This window comes from Diorhabda sublineata, chromosome 1, assembly GCF_026230105.1.
Source record: "Diorhabda sublineata isolate icDioSubl1.1 chromosome 1, icDioSubl1.1, whole genome shotgun sequence".
NCBI lineage: Eukaryota > Metazoa > Arthropoda > Insecta > Coleoptera > Chrysomelidae > Diorhabda > Diorhabda sublineata.
Window position 1 is genome coordinate 35,768,793 of NC_079474.1, and position 23,745 is coordinate 35,792,537.

At 31.5% G+C, this 23,745-nt stretch overlaps 1 protein-coding gene across 2 annotated transcripts in view; it reads left to right on the top strand.

Annotated features, from left to right (window-relative positions):
- Positions 1-23,745, top strand: part of LOC130442165 (putative polypeptide N-acetylgalactosaminyltransferase 9) — a 243,610-nt gene that overhangs the window by 120,214 nt on the left and 99,651 nt on the right. The window contains exon 1 of one of the 2 annotated variants that reach the window (XM_056776256.1): positions 20,539-20,946. The exons of the other annotated variant lie outside the window; for it this stretch is intronic. The gene's annotated coding sequence lies outside the window, so the exon portion shown is untranslated. Of the gene's footprint in view, positions 1-20,538; positions 20,947-23,745 lie in introns of those variants that run through there. 2 annotated transcript variants of the gene reach the window in all.

Consider the following 23,745-nt stretch of genomic DNA (forward strand, 5'->3'; position numbering starts at 1 on the left):
TATTTGGCATTTATTGGATAGTGAGTCTTCAAAAATATACTGAATTTGTCCACCCTTCTGCATTTTTTATGAAAAATTCAATTTATTACCGTTGTATCGCGTATACTGTTTCCTTGATGCCTGTTATTGCTTCCGATACGTATAATAGCTGTTCCGGAAGAACAGTGACCTAAATTCAAAAACTATTACAGGAAATTCAAAAACGATTTGCAGATGTATATTACGATTATAACTGAAAAAGGTGTATGTAACAGAAAATAATGGTTCATTCATGCTTAACTTTCAATTTCGAGGATTTGGTAACCCTAACCTCAACCCTTAAGTACAGATACGTCATTGTTTTTCATGAAATTGTTCCTTATTCTAGAAGATATAAACTGTCGTCTGTAACTTCTGTTATGAACTCGTTCACTGAAATAGTCCGTGAAGCTCGTCCTGTTTCTAAAGTTTGCCGGATGCGGCAGGTATATTTCCCAGAAGGACCATTCACATTATGTCATTTTCACAAAATCAGTTCATGACTTCTTCATTTGCTTACGGCAAGATTTCGAACATTATGGATATGACTAAGGTGTTTTTAAACAAGTCTCTACCAGCCGTCATGTGCATTCACCCCACAGCTAAAAACTGTTTAAACAAATAAAAAAATTAATCAAGTTTTAACAAGCGTCTTCGAAGTGGATTTAATGGAATAAAGTGATAATCTATGCTTACATTATTTATAGAATGTGAATTGTGGGCAAAAAACATTTTTTTTAACTTGCATAAGTACTTTTTTAAAAGCTTTCAATACAACAATTCTATTATAGGTAATGTTATTGTCTAATATAATAAAACTTAGTTATTTTAACAATGGGAGGCTGATGGAAGCGGCAGAATTCTTTGTTATTTTCTATTTTTACAATATTTTTGCTGCCTCAAGTAAGAGTAAAGCTATACGCTGAAGAGTAATTAATACTAATTAGAGTAATTAGAGTAATTAATAATAATTGACAAGTGGTTATGATCGCCTTGTCAGCTGGTGGTGAGCGTTTTTAGAGACTTCCCTATAGTCAAATTTTACTTGTGAGTTTTAAGGATGTTGTATTGGAACTATAATAAAAACCATGAAAATAATTCTATCCAATAATAGCTGAAAAATTTATGTGCAACAAAAGCAACAGAATATTCATTTTGGAAGGTTACAAAGAAATTAGATCATCCTCAAGTTCCGCCGGCCTCTCATCCGCAGCTCTGGGGATCTTGGTTGAAAAGCAATAGCGAAAAAGCAATGACCTCCGCAAAGCATAAAACAAAGCAAGTCAAAGGCACCATAAAACTCCTAAAAATTAGAAAGTCCTCGGGTAGTGACCTGATTACAACCAAACTTCTACAACTACCTAAAAAAGCCATTCAAATGAAAACGTTCATTTATAATACAATAATCAAGTTATTCCGAAACATCAATTTGAATTACGAGAGGAATAACAAATAAAATCATGAAATATTTGGTAGATAAAAGGTACTGCCCTGGGATATTCCTCGATGTAAATCAGGCATTTGATAAAGATAAAGACTACTTTACAAAATTAGAAACCTCATTTCCCTAAATTATCGCATTATAATCAAATCCTACCTTGAAGATCGGTATTTTATGGTTGAGTACTAGAAGAAATATTCAAAGATCCATCTAATCAACGCAGGTGTTCATCAAGGCACCGTTTTAGATCCGCTACTACATCTATGTGCAGCTGATTTATTCACATCCACACTTAGTGCAATATATGCTAATGACACTGATGATGACACTGCTTTACTAGCTTCGCACCTTAAAACTGAATCACAAATTTTACATGCAAATCTCGACAGGCTACAACAATGGTTAAGAATATGGCGAATTCAAGTTAACGAGTCTAAATCCATCCACGTGACTTTCACAAACATTCGAGAAAACTGTCTCTACGTTTTCGGACATGAAATTCCATATAGGGAAAAAAGCGAATATCTCGGAATCCATTTGAATAGGAAACTTTTTTGGAGGAAATACCTCTTCACAAAAAGAAACCATCTTGAGATTGAACTCAGACCAACTACATTGGAATTGTCGGAAAATTACAACTATCTATCGAGAATAAGTTATTGATATACAAGATAATACATAAAACTATTTGTACATATGGAATACAGCTATGGGGTTCGGCGTCTATATCGACAACATTTTATCGAGAAATTTCAGTCAAAAGTTTTGAAGATGCTAGGAATCTACAAATGCTCTCGGTTAGAGAAGAAATTTAAGTGACTAGTGAAAAGTACAATCAATTGGCCAAAATCTAGTATTAACTATTATCTGCGACGTAGACTCAAAAGATTCACCCCATCCCGTATGACATCGCTAGTAGATTTTAATACATTCTGTATGGACTAGAAGTTTTAGTTGAGAAATGTCCTCTACTTTCACTATTATATATTAGCATATTTAATTTTAAATCGACTAGGAAAGTTAATTATGTGATGCCCTCTAGAGGACTTTTCGGAAACTATAAACCGAGTAGATCGAGGATCCTAATTCAGAACGATATTTAGATCACAGAACGTTACGTTCAATTTTTGATGGAAATTTTAAATGTAAAACATAATATACCATGGCTACAGATTTACCGCCCCTGGCAGATTTTGTATTAAAGTTAAAGTTAAAACTATCAAGCTATTTTTATGCAGAAATGCCGAAAGTGTGAAAACCTATCAATGACGCTGCTCATAACGCTGATCATAACAAATGACCATGACCCAATTAACTTGATCAGTTTCCGAACGTGATTCAAGTTAGCTTTCGAACATGATCGGTTTAACCCAATCATAGTTTCCGAGAAGTCCTTATGTCGTCCTAATTGCGTGAACTTTACAATTAGAGGGGAAAACCACAGGATTTTACTCCAATAGTCATTTGTGTGTATTCACCTACGATCTATTAAAAGAAACTATCGTCAGATCTTTCGTTTTTCTGGAAACATAGTCCACTACCAGCCATTCCTGCTTGTTTGTAGAATTCATTTTTGTATTGGAAATAGTTTTGGTCCATTCACTTTTCGTTAATTTCCGATATTCTGCTCTAATATCGGTATATAAAATTATTACAGTCCAGTAAGTTCTCAAGATACCTCAAGGTTTACAGGATCGGTACTTAAGGAAATAATGAACCTTATCAAAGGAGATTGAAATTCTTCTACCTTTGATTTCTGTATTCTTGACTTTACCGATATATTCTAAAGGATTCTTGACTGAGAATCTCTCTGGTTTAATGTGTAGATTTTAAAACTCTTTTGATAATGAATATTATAGCTTCTCGATATGTTTCAAAAAACGCCAGATACCAGATAAACAAAAACAACTTTCCGGACTAACAGTACTTGAAATATATGCAAGTACTTACATAAATGTTTAAAGTACTTTGTTTTTCAACACATTATCACCTAAGAAGCACTATTAATATTTCAATTGTAATTTAATATTTTGCTAATTTTTATACAATGAGAAATCGATGTTTTATAACTTTTTATTTCATAACTAATCGAGAAAGCTGTACATAATAAGAAAAATAAACATAAATAAATGTGTTTCTTATTTTCTTACGATTACTAACAAATCAGTTGATTTCACTGTTCTGACGCAAGTCTCATACTCGGCTATTAATTTTGCTTACAAAAATTTTTCATTATCGATTTCACTATAAAAAAAAAGATACATGATGTCCCAGCGAAGAGAACTCGTTTTTATTAACTGCAAATAACCATCTAGAAAAGTGGTGAAATACGTCGACAGGGGTTTCAAAAGGAACATTTTTTTTCGTTAAGTATGACAAAAATAAATCGGTAAATAAATAAATTTAACCAATGTTGGACAGCTTAACGAGAAGAATACCATGATCCATGCGATTAAAGGTCTAAGAAAAGAAAACATGAACCTGATTAGCGTTATCTAAAAGTACTGCAGTCAGTATATTGTATTCAACAAATTTGGAATTAAAGATCTATCAGGATAAAAACCATGCGTATTCATTACATATGGATAGTTTCACGTTGTGGAAGAACTTCATCCTAAACATGGGACATCCAGTTCCCACATCACTGGAAATTTACCGGGTTTTAAACACAATGATTTTGCAAGAGCTGACAGACAGTCTTATTGTAGAAACGAAGATAGATCATCAGAACTAGGTAAAAATTAGGAATAGATGAGTACATATATCCTCACTGAGAACAACCAGCCCCAAAGCATCCCTAATATCATCCATTTAGTCAAGAGGGGAAATCTTATAGGATAGAGCATGCTTCTAGATATGCCAGTAGTTTACTTTTTAGGGTCAATTACTTGCTGTTGTTCCACCTTTCTCATGTGGTTGTAATGATTGCAACTTATATCTCTTCTGATTTTGACTCATAGATTTTTACTAAATTCAACGTAGTCATTATTAATATTGGTACTCTTGAATTTTTCTAGCAGTCAATGAATTCCAAAGGTTTTCTCTCCACGATTCTGATTCATATTGTTAAAAGTATTTCATGATTTCGGTTATAAGATAACTTTTGGAACTGGAATAATTTTTCCTCTCGTCACTCCTATTCCATGTTTATGATGAAATTATTATTCTTATTTTTCCTTTTACCGTCTCAAAGGCATCGTATATGTGATATCTGCTCGTTCCATGTCTTTCTTGTACTACCCATTCTCCTTCTTCCTCTAGTTCTTGCTTTCCTCACTTGTTTTGTTAATCCATCCATGTTAAATGTCCAAACCAGTTTAAGATTCTCTTATTTATTTTTTCATTGATTGCATCTTGTTAAATCCACCCTAGTTTTTCCTTCTTTTTTTCGTAGGTACTTCATCTCAATTGTTTACTCTCCTATTGATTTTATTATTAGTTCTTCATCTTTCATTTCCATACGATAGTGTTGGAATTGTTATTGTATTGTATAAGCTTAGTTTTCCTTTTTTAAATATCTTCTTACTGAACAGTGTTTTATTCAATGCATAATATAGATTTGTTGCTTTTTTTATTCTGTTCTTAACCCTATCTTCGATTTTACCGTCATCTCTTATTACTGTTTTCAAAATATTCAAAAGTTGTGACTTGTTCTTTATTTGCTATTAGTCTAACTTAGTTCACATTCACATTTTTCTCGTTTATTATCATTGTTTTTCTTTTTTTATGTTAATTTCTGCCATAATTACGATGTTTTCTGCATATAATGAGCCTTCTAAGTTTATTGAGGGGTCGTATGAGAATAATTTATTATTTCGCAGCATTATTTTCCCATCATCTACTTGTCCCGAATTTTTTGCATCAAGTTCAGGGAAACCCTGTGTATTAACGTACATTTCTGATGGAAACTGTATGCTGATAAAAAAAATGAGAGATATTCAAAGTTGATTGATACCAATTGATTTCTTCCAACATCCTCTTTCAGTACATCATCCTGTCTTTGAATTTATTTGAATTATTTTTTACAAAAATTTCGATGAATCTTCACTGGAAAATAGTAAATTAAGAACATAAACTGTGAACACTATATGATTTATAGCTAATATAATGATTGGAATATTGAGCTAAAGCTTTTGTAACATACCATACTTAATTATTTGTAAAAAAATATAGATTTTTAGGCCTAACATAATTAATCCTATTCTTGCCGCTAATTTAGAAAATTGATTTGCACTGGAAATCGATAATCAGTTGCCCTTTTTGCAAATAAAAACTTCCAACATCTGTTCGCCCCCAAACCACTAATTACAGAGCGTAGCTACAGTGTAATGAAATTGGTAATGTCAGAATTTGATTATACTTCTGAAGCAAAAAATTGAATTAGTCCCCTAATAAGAGTGAATTAATTTCTGTACAAATGATGTTTTGGACAAGATTGAAGGTTCCTCGTTTCTATCTGGTATTACTGAAGTTGTATTTATTGTATCATTCACTTTAATTGAATCTTTTAATTTGTAGTTTGTCCAAAGAAATATAAAAAAGTATTTCAAAACATCAAATAGAAGAAATTGAGTCTAATTTTTGATGAACATTTTGAGTAACTTTCGTTTTTATTAATTCATTAACAATTATTTAGTTATTATGTTTTTGATATGGGAATTTTTCAAATATTATAAATAAACAGCGCTAATAAAAAACTTTGACAATGCGTAATTTTATTTCATAAAATTTTGTTTGGTATCTTTTCGGAGACATGAATCTTTTATACCTCTGTGGGGCATTGGAGTGTTATGCTTCAGATCAAATTACTGTTATGTAATGGATTTGGTGAATATATGCTGACTGGACATAGTAGCATGTCAATTACGATAAGAAGATTCTCTAAAGACATCAAATAACGGGGTTTAAAGTTGAAGAGAGGTAAGAAGTAGATAGATGCATATTGTGTAGTTGTCTCATGGCATCAAAAATCCTGGATAAGGTTTATGATTTTAAGATTGAGATGATTTGAAAGCAGAACTAGGATTTTCAAGTTGATAGGGAGCTATTTGGCATAGTGATCTGCAGTTTCATTACCAGTGTGCTATGGGGTGGAAACTTCACTTCACTATAAATGTATCTGAACGCAATATTTATTATCATATAGGTCCCAGTAGAGTACTTGACGTGTTGCAGTAGCTGCTATAAAACGATGAGGTCGCTATCCCCATGCGTCGTTTTCGTGGATTCATTTCAATTTGTTCACTTCCGTGCTTTCCGTTTCTGGCAATATCTGTAGCCCTTGTCAATGTTGAGCTTATTTGTTCCTGTTATTTCTCAATAGTTTATTGCCGTTTTCGCAAGGTTTGCCTGTTTTTCTTTTGACCATAATATTATATATTAAAACTTGTCTGGATATGTTTGTTGCTGGTTTCCGTAGTGTATGTTCAGTTATGTTCCAAAGTTATTCATTACCTCTGCTTGGCCAAAAAATTTTGCACACATCTCGTAGCCATCTATCTTGTTCTTTTCGATATACGAAGACCATATATTATACAGTGACTACAAAACGTTTTGCACTAGACCTATTCTCCTATAGATTTCTTAATAGCCAAATTGATCTATTTGCTATATTTTTTTCCTTCTAAATAGATGGCGCTTTCTGAATCGTTTTTGCTATGTGGTAATTTTTTTGTCGTTTGGTATCTCTGAGGAACAGCAGGAATTCAGAAAGAACAGGTTTACTATAAATGCTATTTTTGTGATCAAATTACGGAAAAGGCTATAGAGTTCAATAAGACAGCCTATATGTGCTTTATCGATCTCACCCAAGTATTTGATAGGGAACTCTATTGAAGAGAAGGAAGATTCACCCCAATGAAAGTAATCGAAGACCTGAGCACCGATCATTACAAATATATCAGAATGGAAAATAAATTGAGCAGTAGAATCCTGTGACCAGTATCAAACAAGGAGACAGCCACAGCCTGATCTTGTTCAGCATCATAATGGATGAGATTATAAACGAGGTAAAGCGAGCTGGAAGAGGATTCCGGATGGGAAATTAAGAAATAAAAATAGTATGTTATGATGGTGACAAAGTGATCATTTCAAAAGACGAAGATAACTTACAAATGCTACTGTATAGGTGTGAACAAATAGCGAAAGCTAATCATTTACAGTATCCACAGAACCGAAAAGATGTAAACTCGCAATATACGATCAGTGTGTAGAACATCTCATTCAAATATCTACAAAGCAAACATAACAAGTAATCTAAATCTCAAAAATTAAGTGAAATCTTAAACAACAAAGGCGTCATTAATATCTGAGAGATGTAAAGTGGTTTTTAAGAACTACTGATTTCAATAGCGGGACACACATTATTTGACCACAAGAGAAATTATGAAATAAGGGAGATATAGGACATCCAGGATGTAGTGAGATGGTCGAGAAATTGGCGAAGAGAATGGAGAGACCACGTGGACAGAATATTAGATGACAGGTTGGCAAAGATTGCAAAGTAAGAAAAACCGAATACATTCCGACCACCAGGACGACCACCTACAAGATAGTATGAAAGCTGGTCTTTATCATGCCATCTGCAGCTAGCGAACCATTGATGCAAACACAGGACTAAGTCCTAACAAACGATGAAGAAGAAGAAGTATTTTTTTGCAGTTTATGTTTAATCCAGCTAGTGTGGAGTTACCATGTAGCCTGTTTGATTTCTTTTGCATGGAATTTAAACGTAATATCAATTTACAATAAAATAAAAAAATAAACTTCAGCTGCAATTCCTTGCACGTTATGTTTTTCAAAATTTTAATATTCGAAACTATTACTACTTTTAAGAAAGAATAGTGAGTATGTTATATTGAATTCTAAAGCTACGTTGATTAATTGTAATTTTTATAATTATGAAATAATGAGAAAAGACAAATAGATTTTGTTTATCGGTGGTCACCCACTCATAAAGTTTATCTTCAAATATTTATCTCTGAATATAAATATAGAGTAAACTTTAGTTAAAAGTTGAATTGAATATATTATCAAATATTTTAGTGAATGAACATAACATATAGTAAAAACATTGTAAAGTCATATAACTGAATCAGATACCTTTGATACCTACGTGTTGTATTACAATTACATGAGTTTAAATCAAACAAGTGTATTTACATAATCACACTACCTTAATGACCAATTAATAGGAAAAATACGTGAAATTATTGCCAGCTGATTTAGGTCTGGAATAAATACTAATCATATCTCTATATCATTTATAAAGACATATAAACAAATGACTGCGCGTACCAAACTATAATTTTCTGCGGATGTAAAGGTGTTTCGTCAAAAACTTGTGGATTGTCCTCATTCTAAATGCAACAATTCCACTTATCACGACCAAGAATAAACATCATCGGAAAACGAAGTTTTGAATTGAAATTCAACATCAATGTATACTTCTGCTTCTGCACATTCGATTAAATTGGCGGCACATACGATGGTCGTTTGGCTTTGGCTAATTCCTGCATAAGTTTAATTTTGAATGCTTTTAAGTCAAGATTTTTTCGTAAAATCTTCCATAAAATGGAAAGGCACGACTCCAGTTGCTTAGAACGACCACTAATAGATTTGTTAAGATGTTCTCCAATGCTTCTCTGTGCAGCGGCTACATTTCAGAGTGAACGAGGATAAGAGAATTCCAAATTTTTTAACCGTTGATCTGGTGTAAGTTTATCCATAATGGAATGTCAAACCAAACTAATCAAAAATCAACTATCATCTATTAAATGGTTATAAAAATGAAGCAGTGTTGCCAACTCAAAGTTGTGAATCTTTAAATAGGTATATAAACAGCAAATGAATTTTATCTACAATGTTTGTCGCCTTCAAGATCTTCTACATGTCATTGAATTATCGCATTCGTCCAATCTGTCCAGTCAGAAATAGTTATTTATGCAGCAAGTTAGTAAAGTACTACTTTTTTCATGTGTAGGACGGTTTGACAATACTTTTATCAATTTTTATTTTTTAATAATAATATTAAAAGTACAACTGTGCGCATTATTAATTTGAGTGAAGAAGAAGTTACATTACTATTGGTATTTGAATTGGCAACATTTAACGAGTTCAGAGAAAAAAAACTTCGTCTATAGTTGTACTAGTACTTATTAGATAGGATCCTGAGCATTTACAATGCTGCTTGAAGTCGAACTAGTTGTTCCCGTTAAAATTTTCACTGCGGAATCCATTTTGTTTTTTATTGAGTCGTCTACGTAACCGTCCGCAACTATGTTGGATTTCCACCCACCGTACTTCTTTAGTTGAATTACATCACCACCGCCGAAGAGCGTCGAGATGTATGCCCAGTTTAATTTTTTGGATTAAGTAAAATCAAATATGTTACGATAAGCGAGGGAATTTTTGAAAAGGTATTGGTATTTACATCTTGTGTTTTGCATTTTCCATTTCTATACTGCAAAAAGAAATGATCTGTTTTGACATTTGTGTGTCGTTGGATTTTATATTTTTAATAAATGTTTACCAAGTTTAATCTATTGTCAGATATTTCACCAAAAACAGTAAAGCAACATTGAAATTTTGTATTAATTACTGTGATAACTAAAACATTTCCGGTATTATTAATATCGTTACACTTCATGTTATATAAATCCTCCCTCCACAGAGCTCCTGCTATTCCGAATATTAAAGCAACCTAAAAGATGTTACAAATCATATCTAAGCTTACATTAAAATTTTTTGCTGTCATACCTTATGCATGAGATAATGATCATGTGGAGCTTGCAACAGAAACTTATTAATTTCTTCTCGGGCAAATGTTTTAGTTTCTTTGGGTCTATAGACAACTGATTTATTTTTCAAATATGCAATGAGTTTCGGGTATTCACTGATGTCTTCGTCGTTATTTACCATTAGGGTGCCTTTCAGTTTTGAATAAGTCGACCAAAGTGTTGAAGACTTTCACATTTTGGATTTAGTTTCAGAGTAAGCTAGTAACACTCTTTCTGTGAAGCTGTTTATGCCTTTTTTAGTACGCAACTCCATAAAAGAATTATATTCCATTAAATACCGTTCCCTGGATTTCTCAGGCAGAAGAATCATAGTCGCTGCAGTCGCCGATTCAACAACATCTTCTGGTTTGCAGTTTAAACGTTCTTCTCTATTACTCTCCATCACTAATAATTGTAATTATGTAATGTAATGTTTTTTTTTTATTCATTTGCATTCATAAAGAATGTTATTTCTAAATTGGTCAAAAAGTACCGTAGCGGTTCATTTTTTCACTCTTTTGCGTTAAAAAAAGTGCCGAAACGTGTCATTTTTTAACGCAATTATGAAATTGTTTTGTCAAAATAGTAGGCTGTCAATTCGTTTGTTTTTAAAACATGTTTTTCGTAAACTTCAACCGGTACTTTGAGCGATTAAAACCTGTGATCATGTGTTTTACGCTAGATTCTCGGTACAAAGAAAATCATTGAGGCTTCGGAATGTATAATCTATCTATTCCATCTTCTGTGTTTCCAAATACTTTCTTAGTTTAGGCGATAGCTGTGAGCTCCCTTTCTCTTTATTTATCGGTGATTTCTATCAACAACTTAACTAAACGAGAGCGAAGTTGACCTTTACCCTCGGCCTCACCCGTAAAGAGACATCATGAGTTAAAAAAAAAACAAAAATATGAAGCAGTATCCATGGTCTGGTTTAGAATTATTCTCTATTGGAGGAGATTTAGTTGCAAAAATTAATTATAACTCGTTAAGGGGTTTCAAGAGAAAATTAAATTATCAAAGTTACAAATTACAATTTTTTTGTATGTAGCGTCAAAACATGTTTAGTAAGATCGATTTATTGGGTTGATCTTGAGAACAAATCAAAAGTCACTAATTTCTACCAAACAAATGTGCGTGTACCACGATAAATTAAAGTGATGTATGTTGTCAAAAAGTTGTGTTGCTACATAACCGATTATCGCGGCAAACAATGTCATTTATCAATGCTTTAATAATGAAAAACTTCAGTTGGAAGTTGGACTTTCTTTACACCGAAACTTCTGATTTGCCTTCTATTTCTGACTCATACACTTAAATCGTTGACTCACTGGTGACGGTTTTGGATGCGCCACAGCTGTATTTACAACTCATTACAAGGTACTGATCGCCACAAAAATTTTTTTGACACCTGATAACAAATGTGGAATACACACACGTGGTTTCGAGCACCACAAATACGAGCAAAAGAATTTCCATACATGATGACCTTCACCAATTAGTTTTTACATAAGATCGACGTTTTCTGACATAACGACCTATTTTCAAATGGATCTTCTAAATGTTTACATATAAAGCAGAAAATATACAATTCTATTCTGGTGATATTGCTAATTTTCAATTTTCTATATAAATAAAAATGTCTTAAATACGCACTATTTGATTTTATCACTTTACTCACTTCCCATTGTAAATTGCCTGTTTTCGTTATCTGAGTCATAATTATTGATTGATTTGTGGTTAAAATATTCAACATGTTTACGTTGCTTTAAATAGAATTTCTTTTGTTTATTTGTTTAACCTCAACCTTAATGTTCATTAACCACCAGATTAGTCAGCTCTATCTACAATATATCATATTTAGAAAATTATGTTACGTTCCACTCACCGCATGTTATTTCCGAAAAAAGTCAGCTGTTATTTTTTCTGATTCACTGTATGTTGCGAATCAAACAATATCCTACTAGGTGTCGTGGAGATTGACTAAAGCCAAGATTGCGTACAGCTGGAAATGTAGTGAAGATTCAACCACCGGGTTGATATTTCACCAGTGTGATACAAGGTGAGACCCTTTAGCAGGAACATTTGACTAACAAATGAGTTGTTACTTATTACATAAAACTTACTAATTATATTAAGTAATGTAACTGTCTAATAAATAATACTCATAGCTATTATAACATTAAAATATGTTTCTTTACTTTTTACTCCTTGAACATTTTTTTATGTTTTTTGTGACGAATCGTTTTGATCTTAGGACTCTTTTAATAAAATAACAGGTAAAAATTGTCATTTCCACCGACTACGGCCTTTATTAAAATATTTTTGGAGTGGTCTTTTATAATAATATTTTTCATTTTACCCTTTTCAGTTTTTAAGACTGAAAATAGCTTTAGAGGAAATATTTTTTATTAATTTCCTTAATTATATTCCATATACGAGGTCTGGCTATTAAATAACGAGACTGGTCGCGAAAAAGGGTTTTATTATAAAAATTATCCTACATTCGAATGCTCCCATTCAATATACTCCCCTCCCCTCGACACACAACTTTCCATACGTTTTTCCATTGATCGAAGCATTGCTGGAAGTCTTCTTCGAGGAGTGCTTTTAGGAGCTCTGCCGTTTTTTGCTTTACCGTTTCCATCGACTCAAATCGGGTCCCTTTCAAAACAGATTTTATCTTCGGAAGTAAAAAAAGTCGAACGGTTCCAGATCTGGTGAGTACGGCGGGCGTTTAAGCACTGGAGTACGCTTACTGGCCGAATACTGCTTCATAGATAGCGCGTTATGAGCAGGTGCGTTGTCCTGGTGCAAAATCGAGCTGTTTTTTTCCGAACTCGTTCTCGCAGTGTTGCCAAAACTGACAAATAGTAAGTCTGTTTGACAGTCTCACTCTCTCTCGGTCCTCACAAATGCGCATAAACCACTCAAAAACACGCATACGATATAGAGAATTGTCCCAATAGGCCTCTTGCACCCTAGCCGTCTAGGGCATCCTCTAGGCGCGCATCTCGTTATTTAATAGCCAGACTTCGTACAACAGTTGCAAACCGTGTTCCAGAACAAGACTGATATAAATGATTCATTTAACAAAAAATCTTCGTAAAATCAAGTTAATTGAATTGTAAATTATATTATATAATATCAAAATGCAAAATAGAACATTCTGATTCTATTAAAATTGAATCAACTAATTGATGCGATTTTATAGAATATTCAATCGTTCAATTCAATTCAATTTTTTTATTGAATCGTATATTATCGAAGCAGACAAAGAAACAAACATACATACGAACAAAGTAAGTTTTATAAAGTTTGGTATTAGAATTGATCTCTTTGATAATTTTTCATTGTATATAAATAGAGGCGGAGTAAAAGGTTTAGCTCTGGTATTTATTCGATCCATTAATTACAAAAAATATACTTGCGTGCATAAAAATCGGCTCACTGTAAACTTTTGATTTCAACTATATTTAAATTTTAAATTATTCATCTGATCAATAAAAATATGCTGTTTGATAGATCTAATGTGAGTATAAATTTATGAAAACTTATTTCAACTTCCTATGTTTAACATAATGAAGCAAATTAAGCTTTTTTTACTATCAACATAAACAGGGTTATTGACAATTTAAAACTTAACAATTAATAATGAGTATGACCTCTTCTTACCCTAAAAACATCTCTTATACGATTGGGCATAGATCTAATAGAGTTAGCTATTGCTTCTCCTAGGATATTAAGCCACTCTTCTTATACTGCAACAATAAGTTCTGGGATCGAGTTTGAGGTAGAAAGTCTAATTCGATTTTTTTCTTTTTAGCTCATCCCATAAATGTTCTATCAGATTTTGGCCGAGACAGTATGCTAGCCACTCTATGTCCCTAATACCGACCTCTGCAATGTAATCCTTCACGATTCTGGCGGTGTTGTCATACAAATTCGTCTCCAATGTAGTCGACGTAGGGTACCATAGGAATTGCTAAAATCTTCTTGATATATCTATCGTATATCAGTTGTTAAGACTCTTCTTTCAAAACGTTGTTGATACAATAAAGCGGTCATTACGAGCAGTCCAAGTCGCCTCCAACACTATTGAAATTATAAAAAACGAATAATATGCAAATTTCTGTTACAAACGCAATAATTTTAATATTTGAATAATTTGTTATTTTCGTTACAATCACCACTTAAACATGTTTCATTTGTATACTTGTTGCTACGTATATAAACGATAAGAATTATAAATTTATACTCACATTAAAGCATATTAAATGGTCTTTTTTTGATCTGATGAATAATTAAAAAAAAAATTATAGTTAAAGCAAAAATCAACAGCAGGCTAATTTCTATGCACTCAAGTTTATTTTAGTGAAGACTGAAGTTAGGTGGAAACGTCGAAAATATTTTTTTGTAAAAAGCACGTTACATATAAAAATAATTCATTTATTCGTGGAAGTCAATATTGTGGCTATACAGGTGCAATATTCTTCCCTTATATATTTACATTGATATAACTGATAATGCCGATTATGTATAGATAGTCTGCTGTGAAAAAATATTAATTGTTCTGAAGGTATCTAGTAGATCCATAAGTTTGTTAGAATCATTTGGAATGTAAGCGATATTTCTTTCTTCTTTATTAAGATCAATATTGATTCTTATTTTATTTATTGAATATGAAAACGACCCTTTATTAAAAATCTTGATTCTGAAAAATATCTTTTTCAGATCTCTTACGTAATAAAATTTTCATTTTTTGTACTAAGGTAAATGCCACAAGAATCATTAAAATGCTTGAGTAAGATTGGTGATGTTCTTGTTAAAATATTTACATACGTAATCAAGTTTCTATTCAGTGATTACTAATTACGAATATTTTAATAATATTTGACATTTCCAATATTAAATTTACATTTCACAATCACTAACCAAATAGAATTGGTCAGGAAGCTAATAGCAAAAAAAATATCGATCGATAGAACAACCGCGTCCTAGAATGAAAATTATATTTGTATAATACAGTACTGTCTAATATATACTGATAAATAATGGAATATATTACTATTTACTTATATATTATAGTTTCCATTATTTCTATAGAATAAATGTTAAATATGCGCCATTGCGCTATGGGCTCATAATAATCTTGGTTCATTGGTTTTTCCCCAGCTATGTGTTTTATACATGAGGGTTAGTGGTGCTTTTTACAAAAATGGAGTAGCGAAATCTCGAGCAACGCGTCGCCATCACATTTTCTTCGAAATTGGGCGATTCGACGACTGAAATTCGTGGTAAAGTGGTAAAAGTGTTTAACAGACGAACTAAATATTGACTGCGAGAGCCTCATACAGATTTTAACAGAAGATTCAAGCCGAACAAACATACAGTGACACCATACATGAGGTACCATCCTCCATTCTCCAAATCTATTGCCTGTCACCGCTTTCTCTTCTCCAAAATCGAAAGCGTAATATAATATTTTATGTATTTATTTATACGATTTCCATCAGTGTGAATTAATAAACACTGTCTCTGACGTTCTTAATTTATCTAAGCACAATACACTACACTAACCTATAATAAATCACTAACACTCAACTAACTTCAAACTTTTCGATTACTTCCTATTGCGAAATGTTCACTACGTCTATTTATTATAAACTAAAAAAATTTAAGTCTCTTCTGTTTTAAAATTAGTCTTTTTGAAAAGAAAGATAAATTTTGACGTTTCGACTTTTCTTTAAGTCTTTATCAAACACAAAATCTTCTTTTTAAAAATTATCAAAAAAAAAACTAATTATAAAACAACTAAAATTAAGAACATTTAGAAGCATTAATATATACATCAAAGGCGCCTTGCGTTCACCGAATTTTAGAATTCCACTATAATCTAGACAGGACCGGCTTCAGGGCGGAGACGCGATCGTAACAGTGAGAGAACGCTATTTGACTTGATTGAGGTTATCCACACAAATATAATGAGGGTACTCTCGGAGGATCCAGACAGGGAATCTTTTTGAAAAACATTGCTGGAGTCGGTATAGTAATGCGAAAAAAATTTTTTCGGAGGAAATTTTGTTTTCTAATAAATAACTTTTACTTACAGCATCAGTTTTATTACTTGATTACCAGACCTCGAATGAGCAAGTTGTTTTCTTATTAATGCGAACATCCAAATGAATGAAATTTTGGTTGATAATCATATCTTATTTAATAAATGTTGATTCCCATACATCGTAACAAAAAATTGTCCTCAATACACAACCCTGGCATTCATATCTTGGTTTGCCGATTGGAACGGCACGTTTTTGAACAAACGCCGAATCAACGTATTACTGATATTTAACCTCACTGATGTTCGCCGAAAACTAAGCTGGTTGATGACATAACCTGATTGAAGACAAGTCCATGGTTATTATTCGTTCTCATATTTACTGGCCTAAAAGACTTTCCCTTTCGTTTCCATAACAATCTACTAGAAAGACGTAATTTCTAAACATAAATACGTTGACTACTGCTCACGATGTTTTTCCGTCACTAACTCCAAATTTAGTCGCCCTTGTTTACCATTCCCATTCGAAAGAAAATAATTCTCAATAATAAACATTTTTTTCTCTATGGCAAAACCCTTTCTCAACTATAAAATCACTTAATAACGTTCTTTGCACTGAAAACGCTAATACTATTAATACGTCAAAAAGCAGTAATACACGTAGCAGTAACCCTCAATTCATTTTGTGTATATGTTACTAACAGCAAAAAATAAAAAAAGCTTATCATTACATTTGATGTCGTCTATAACATATCAATTTTATGTTACCTGCATTATCATGGGTTATGTGATTTGACGCATATTATGAAGTTATGTAACATTGGTAAATAAACGCGTAGTTGTCTATCTACCTATTTATAATCTTGTAACATGATTACTAATAATAAAAATACCATAGGTCGAACAATGGAACCTGTTTTTGTCAGCTTTAAAATTCTCATTGAAAAGTTTATTTCTTTTGTAAAAATCTGTGTCGAGACTCTACACATCGATTTAAAAAAATAACATCTCGAACATTCCTATTCCTCCTTTGTTTCTCAATGTACTTAAATCTTTTTTGAGAATATTTTCAAGACTATTGCGAAGATATGATGAACTTGAGATCTTGGCTAATAGTGTTTAACATCGAGAAATCCGTAATATTTATCAACCGCCGATATATTTTTGTAAAACCATTTGCTACCTTTGATATAAATATGTTTGAATTGGAAATATGGCTTATGATGGAGGAAACAAACATAAAATTGTTCTATCACTCATATATTTCAAGAAAATTATTGTTGATAGTACATAGTACATAGAAATCGAGAGATTCTTGAATCGTTTATCATCAAGTCTTTAAAACCTGTTGAAGGGTAATATAATTTGAATTTAAATCAAATAATTTTGCAATTTATAACACTTTCCTAAAATCGATGTATTTTTTGTTCATAGTTATCTGTTTTGATTGAATAAAGCTCACTTCAGCCAAAACAATAAATTAAAATAAGTGATATAATTAATTAAAATTGCACAAATACATACTTTTTATGCTTCGGATTTAGCCTTTTGCATTTGACACTTATTAATGCATAAAATAAAAACTGAGTGAAGCATAAAGGGAATGAATCATGTTGAAAAAACTAATAACAAAGTTAAAGAGAATCTATCTCGTTATAAACGAGAAGAAAAGAATAGAGGAGATGTCTAGGCCAAAGAAGCAATAGATAGAATTTAAAGAAAGGTACTTAAGAATCTGAGGAGAAAGATGCAAAGAAGCAACTGCAATAACTAATATTCAACTTCATTTTAAGGATGGATTCCTTGTCTTCATAGTAAAAACTCTGGTGCAGAGGTAAACAGTAACAACTACGAGTCTGTGAATTCTGTCAGCATGGTAAGCGGTGGTGGGGACATTTTTCCTGTATTTTGGATGAAATAGTTTAAATGAATTTTTCTAATTTTATGTCATTCCTTTATCTTACATAAGAAAATATTAAAGTTAGGGACCCTCTTCCACCTCGGTCTCCCCTACTTTTAGGCTCGATATTAAGTCGTTTTATTTTACTTACAGATGAATTTAACTTATTTCACTGTTTTATGATATAAATGCATCAATACAAGCCACTAAAATTTTAAAAAAATGTGTATTGTATAAATGAGGTAAAATTTCCAATGCCTATAAATTGTTATCTTCCATAACTGACTGATGCTCGAAATTCACCGTTATGATTATAGAAAAGAGAAGAGCTGCAATAACTCGAGAACCAGTTCTCGATTGAATTCACAAAAACACGCAAGGATCAGGAATAGTATATAATCTTTGAATTATGTTGTTAACAATTTTCTCTATTCTCGTAGTTTGAGGGATATTCAGAAAATTTTTGAGACAAACACATTTGATTTAAGAAAATTTGTCAAAGCATCCATTATAAATTATCCAAAATTAACAAAATCATCATTTTATTATGAGCATAAGAAACAAATGAAATGAGCGTTGTTCCATTAAAATCTAATAATAAATTCTGATTTTATTCACAATTAAGTAGTAGCACTTCATTTTATAGTAATTGTGAAGTTTATGTATTTAAATTTGCAATAAATTGTCTTCAGTTTACCATAGAATTGTAAATAATGATAATTTTCAATAAACAAATTATAAGAACGAACATAATTATATGTCTATCAATCTGACGTATGAAAAATCTTCGTGAGCCAATAAGATCTAATTTTTAGGATCAAGGATTGCTTATTTTCAACATTACCCATTACTGAACATTTTTTACTGAATAGGATTCTTCCCATTTTCTTAATTAGCTCTAAATAGCTTTGCACGATAAGATGAAAATACTGACTGATGTATAAATGCACTACATGTTTCTAGGATAGCTTTACTGGTTAAGCTTCTAACGCATAACCAATATATCTAGGTTCTATTCTTGGTCGAATTATTTTCCTTTTAGTGACAATTACTCGTAGTAGTGACTAGTAGGTTTTCCCTTTCCTTTATTCTCCATTTACGCGTTCATCTAACTCAATCAAAATGGTGATTCCGATTAGTTTAAAAATGCCAGACAAAGCAACCCTTCGCTTTTATAATAGTGGCATAATTTTCTCATCAGTAATTACATTTTATGCCAAAAATTATTTTTTACCTTCCAGTTTGATTATCACTGATAGAGTTTTTTTAAACTATATTTTCTACTGAAAACTCTAAATTCTAAGCTATACTTTTAAAAATGGCCAATCTATGAAAGTTTTTTCCATTCGTTTGGAACACTATATTATATACAGATCAACAGCTGATCAAATTATTATTTTTCAACACTTTATTTAAATGTTCGCAAAGTATGTGGGGTAAAAAAACAAATCTTAAAAATATTACAAATGAAACGGTTAACGCAAGGCTAACGTTTGGGTTTAAGCCATTGAAAAGTCACTTACAAACATACAGGTGAAATTAAGAAAAGCGTGTTATAAAAATGATTTTACAGCAACTCATTCTAAAAAACTATAATAATAAATTTGTCATATAACTATAATTTTATTGACAATATATTAAAAATTTATTTTTACAAGCAACTAGCCTGGCCCAGTGTTGTAGATCATTCTTGGGTTTATTTAGGCAACCAGGTCTGGTCCAGGCATGCAAACCAAGCGAGGGACATTGTTATCGTCCCAGAGTCCCACCAAGTCTGGGCCAATAATGGCTTCCAAGCTAGGGCCAAAGCTGTACATACTTAACCCAAGTCTGGGTTTATACTGCGCCCATCGTAAAATCCTATATGGGTAGATAAATCCCTGAGGATTATACAGAACTATCCGAGCAAAACTGTTGTACTCGTATACCTATACACTATCAGCAACTGATTACAATTTAATGGAAAATTATATATACTTGACTTTGCATAATCATATTATTCAATAGATCACCTACAAAGCAAATAAAAATCTGTTTTAACCACAATAAATAATTGTTCCTTGTTTGTACCATATCTTAAAAATATTTATAATAGAGGATTATAGATTTTACTCAAATCGTTTAGATTTTTTTCTCTTTTTTGGTATTTAATTCCGTTTTAATGTTAGAATTTTTAAATTTGAATGTATATTTTTTTGATATTTCATGTTCTATTTTCAATCGAAAAAAACTTCAATATCTATTCGTCTATTATTTCTTATACTTCTAATCGAACATATTTTCGTGTTTTTTTCTGTAACCGGCTCAGCGCTTCGATTTCCATTCCCCCTGTACTAACTTATCGAATACATTCGACCGCAGGTTTTCAATCCATACTTACGGTCTAAATGTGCACATTAACATAAAACTGATATGAGTCGAGTGAGTCCGGGTCGTCTTTTGCTCTTTGATGGTTTAGTTCACTAGTATTGGTATAGCAGTGTTGGTGAACAGTTATTTGGTGATATTGTCGCAGGAAGCATCAGTGCGCGAGCATTTTCTAATAAACACACGCTGCACGCGATAAACTATTCAACTTAACACGGTTATAACCTTAGTATGACTCCAAATTTGATTTATTGTGTCGTAATGTGTATACTAAGTAACCGCCGTTGTTCATAACATTTTTCGAATTAACCTGTGCTAATATTATCAATAAAAAATAGTTGAGCTTCTTTTCAAGTGGATATTCTAGGAATATAGATTTCATATCAAGGTTTGTTTTTTTAGTTTAATAGGTTTAATATATGTATATTTAATGTCAATGTAAAAAGATCTATTTTTAATTTCTTTGTTTGTAAATTCCGCCCAATTTTGTGAACTTATCTATAAACTATACTATGAACTATAAATTATGAAATAATTTATACAATAAAATTAATATTAAACTCAATATTACCTTAAAAAAATTGCGATATTTGTAATATAATAATAACTAGAACCACAGAGGGGTATGAGTTTTATTTTTTTAATTTATTTTTATGCACATTTTTGTTATTTATCACTTTACATTTTATCCTAGGTTATAGGCTTTTCAAAATAGAAATAAACAAAAAATAAATTCTTCGGTTGGTAAAATATCGTGCTTCTGAAACATTTTTGGGTACAATTAACAACCCTACATAGTTTTTCTTTGGTTATTTTTGCTTCAGCTATTAATGATCCGTCGCAGTGCCTTATTTAATTCTTCAGAGCTTAACGTATAAATAGATATTTCAAAATTATTTTATGGACATGCTGACACTAAATAGGTACAATATTTGTATTCAAGCTATCATTTAAATGAAAAGCCAAATTAAAAGATTTCTGCGCTTGATTATAATCACATGTACAATCGATTTACCTCTTTAATTCTTGTTCTTTATCAGTATACAACTTTTTAGTTGATTTTTCGAAATTATCGCATAGTGATGTACACAAAGTATAAGTATTAATATGTATTTTTTCAATATTTATCAACTAGATTTGTTAGAACAAGGGTAAAAGACAATAGATGTATAGTCAGAGCCCCCGTAAGGGCTACTACATATATGTAGTAAAAATATTTTTGGCATTTTCTTTGAAGGTAAGTAGATAGGTAAGTAAGTACTTGAAATAAAACAAAAAACTAAACTTTAAAAGTCATATTTATTTGTAAACTAAAATATCAAAATGAAACAAAGAGAAAGAAATCGTAACAAAATAAATGCTTGTTAAGTACCATATTAAAGCATTAACTTAACTAATGGGATACACACACGCTGTTCATAAATACTAAAAAAACCAAAACTGAAAACACATTTTTTTGGAAAGAAATAATAGAAATATTGCCTGACGTCTACTTTCTACTTATATTTAAATATTTTAAGAAATATACAGATTTTTCTGATAGAGATAGAGAGAAATGCTGTATTAACAAAGAATTGTTACAATTTGCAGACAAAAGCCTGTGAAAACTGAAAAAAAAACAAAAATAACTAAATAAAGATACAAATAAAATTTCAATATACAGAATAAAACCACAATTAGTAACAAAATTATAGGTAATAGTAATAGGTAATAATTAATATGCCCACAAATTTTTGCGGAAGGCGGGAAAAAACATCTGTTTGATTTCAATTGATAAGTGACTGTGCATTTTTTGCATTGTAAAATATTGAGCTCTTGACTAATTCTGAACGTAGGTAAAGGTTCCATTCCTAAGTGGTTAGAAGCGTGCTTACGATTTAGGCAAACATGTGAAGAGTCAGAATTTTTAATCTTTTAAAGAAGTCCCTGCAGCCTTCTGTTTAGTCCGAGTAAATATTTAACAACTCTCTTTCGTAGTTTGAAGATTCGCTCGAATCACACGTACCCCAGAAGGTAAGGGCATATCGGAGATGCAACTCAATAAGGGCATAATAAACTGTTAAGGAGGTGGATAAGTTCAATTCTTTGGAAACTGATCTCAGCGCAAAACAGGAAGAACTTAATTTTTATTAAATAGGCGACAATATGTAACTTCCATTTTAAGGAATTGTCCATAACCTAAGAATTTTATAGATTCAATGACGTCAATGGTGATGTTATTTAATAAAAAAGGCTGCAATGTTTTTAAAACGTTGAGATAAAGAAGATTAAAAATCAAAAGCTAGATATAGTAGAAAAACTGGCAAATAGCTACTGTAGTAGCGATATTTTCTGAGAGTACTGTTGAAAATTCATCAATTACATCGTTAACATTTATATCATAAAAATTTTCATGTTCAATTGCTAATATTGCTAGCCCAGACAACCTTTCTTGAAGCATTGTGGGTCTTAAATGGATTTCAATGATTTTTAAGTTTGAAAAATGTCGCTAACCAGCAGCTACAGACATGCTTACGTTTGGAAGGGTGAAGATTAAATTGTTTTCAAATATATATTTTAAAATACTTAAGGGGTTGGTATCATCAGTTATTTAAAACAACTGTAACGCTTTAATTTTATTTAACAAATTATTGAAGTTTCTATCTTTATTACCCTGATCTGTCAGTCGTTCTTCAAGAACAGAATAACGTTTTAAAAGATCACTATCACTTAATTTGATTATTATGTCGCTAACAAATCCGAAGTTTGATCTATAATTTTTGATAAAAAGCTAATTTTAAAGTGGATTTTTCGATTCGTGATGGTAAATCAAACAAAATTGTCGGGTTTTTGTAACCTGCAATTGATATTGGAAGGACTTTAACATTTCCATAAAACATAACTGGCAACTCTGCTTTCTTACGTCTTCACATTGACATTAGATACTAAATGAGAATTTGCTTATGATACACCTATAATTCTTTTTTAATTTGTTCTCACGATTTCGAAATCCTGCAATACCATTTTATATTACTGATTTATACTTTTATATTGTTTCGAACAATTTCGAAATATATATAAACACATATACAAAAAGTGTAACTACCTATTGCATAATTACTAACACTTCACAGTTATAATGAACTTATTGGTAAAAGAATTATCGGAATCAATTAAATATACTTCTTTTAAATACAACACTGGTTTC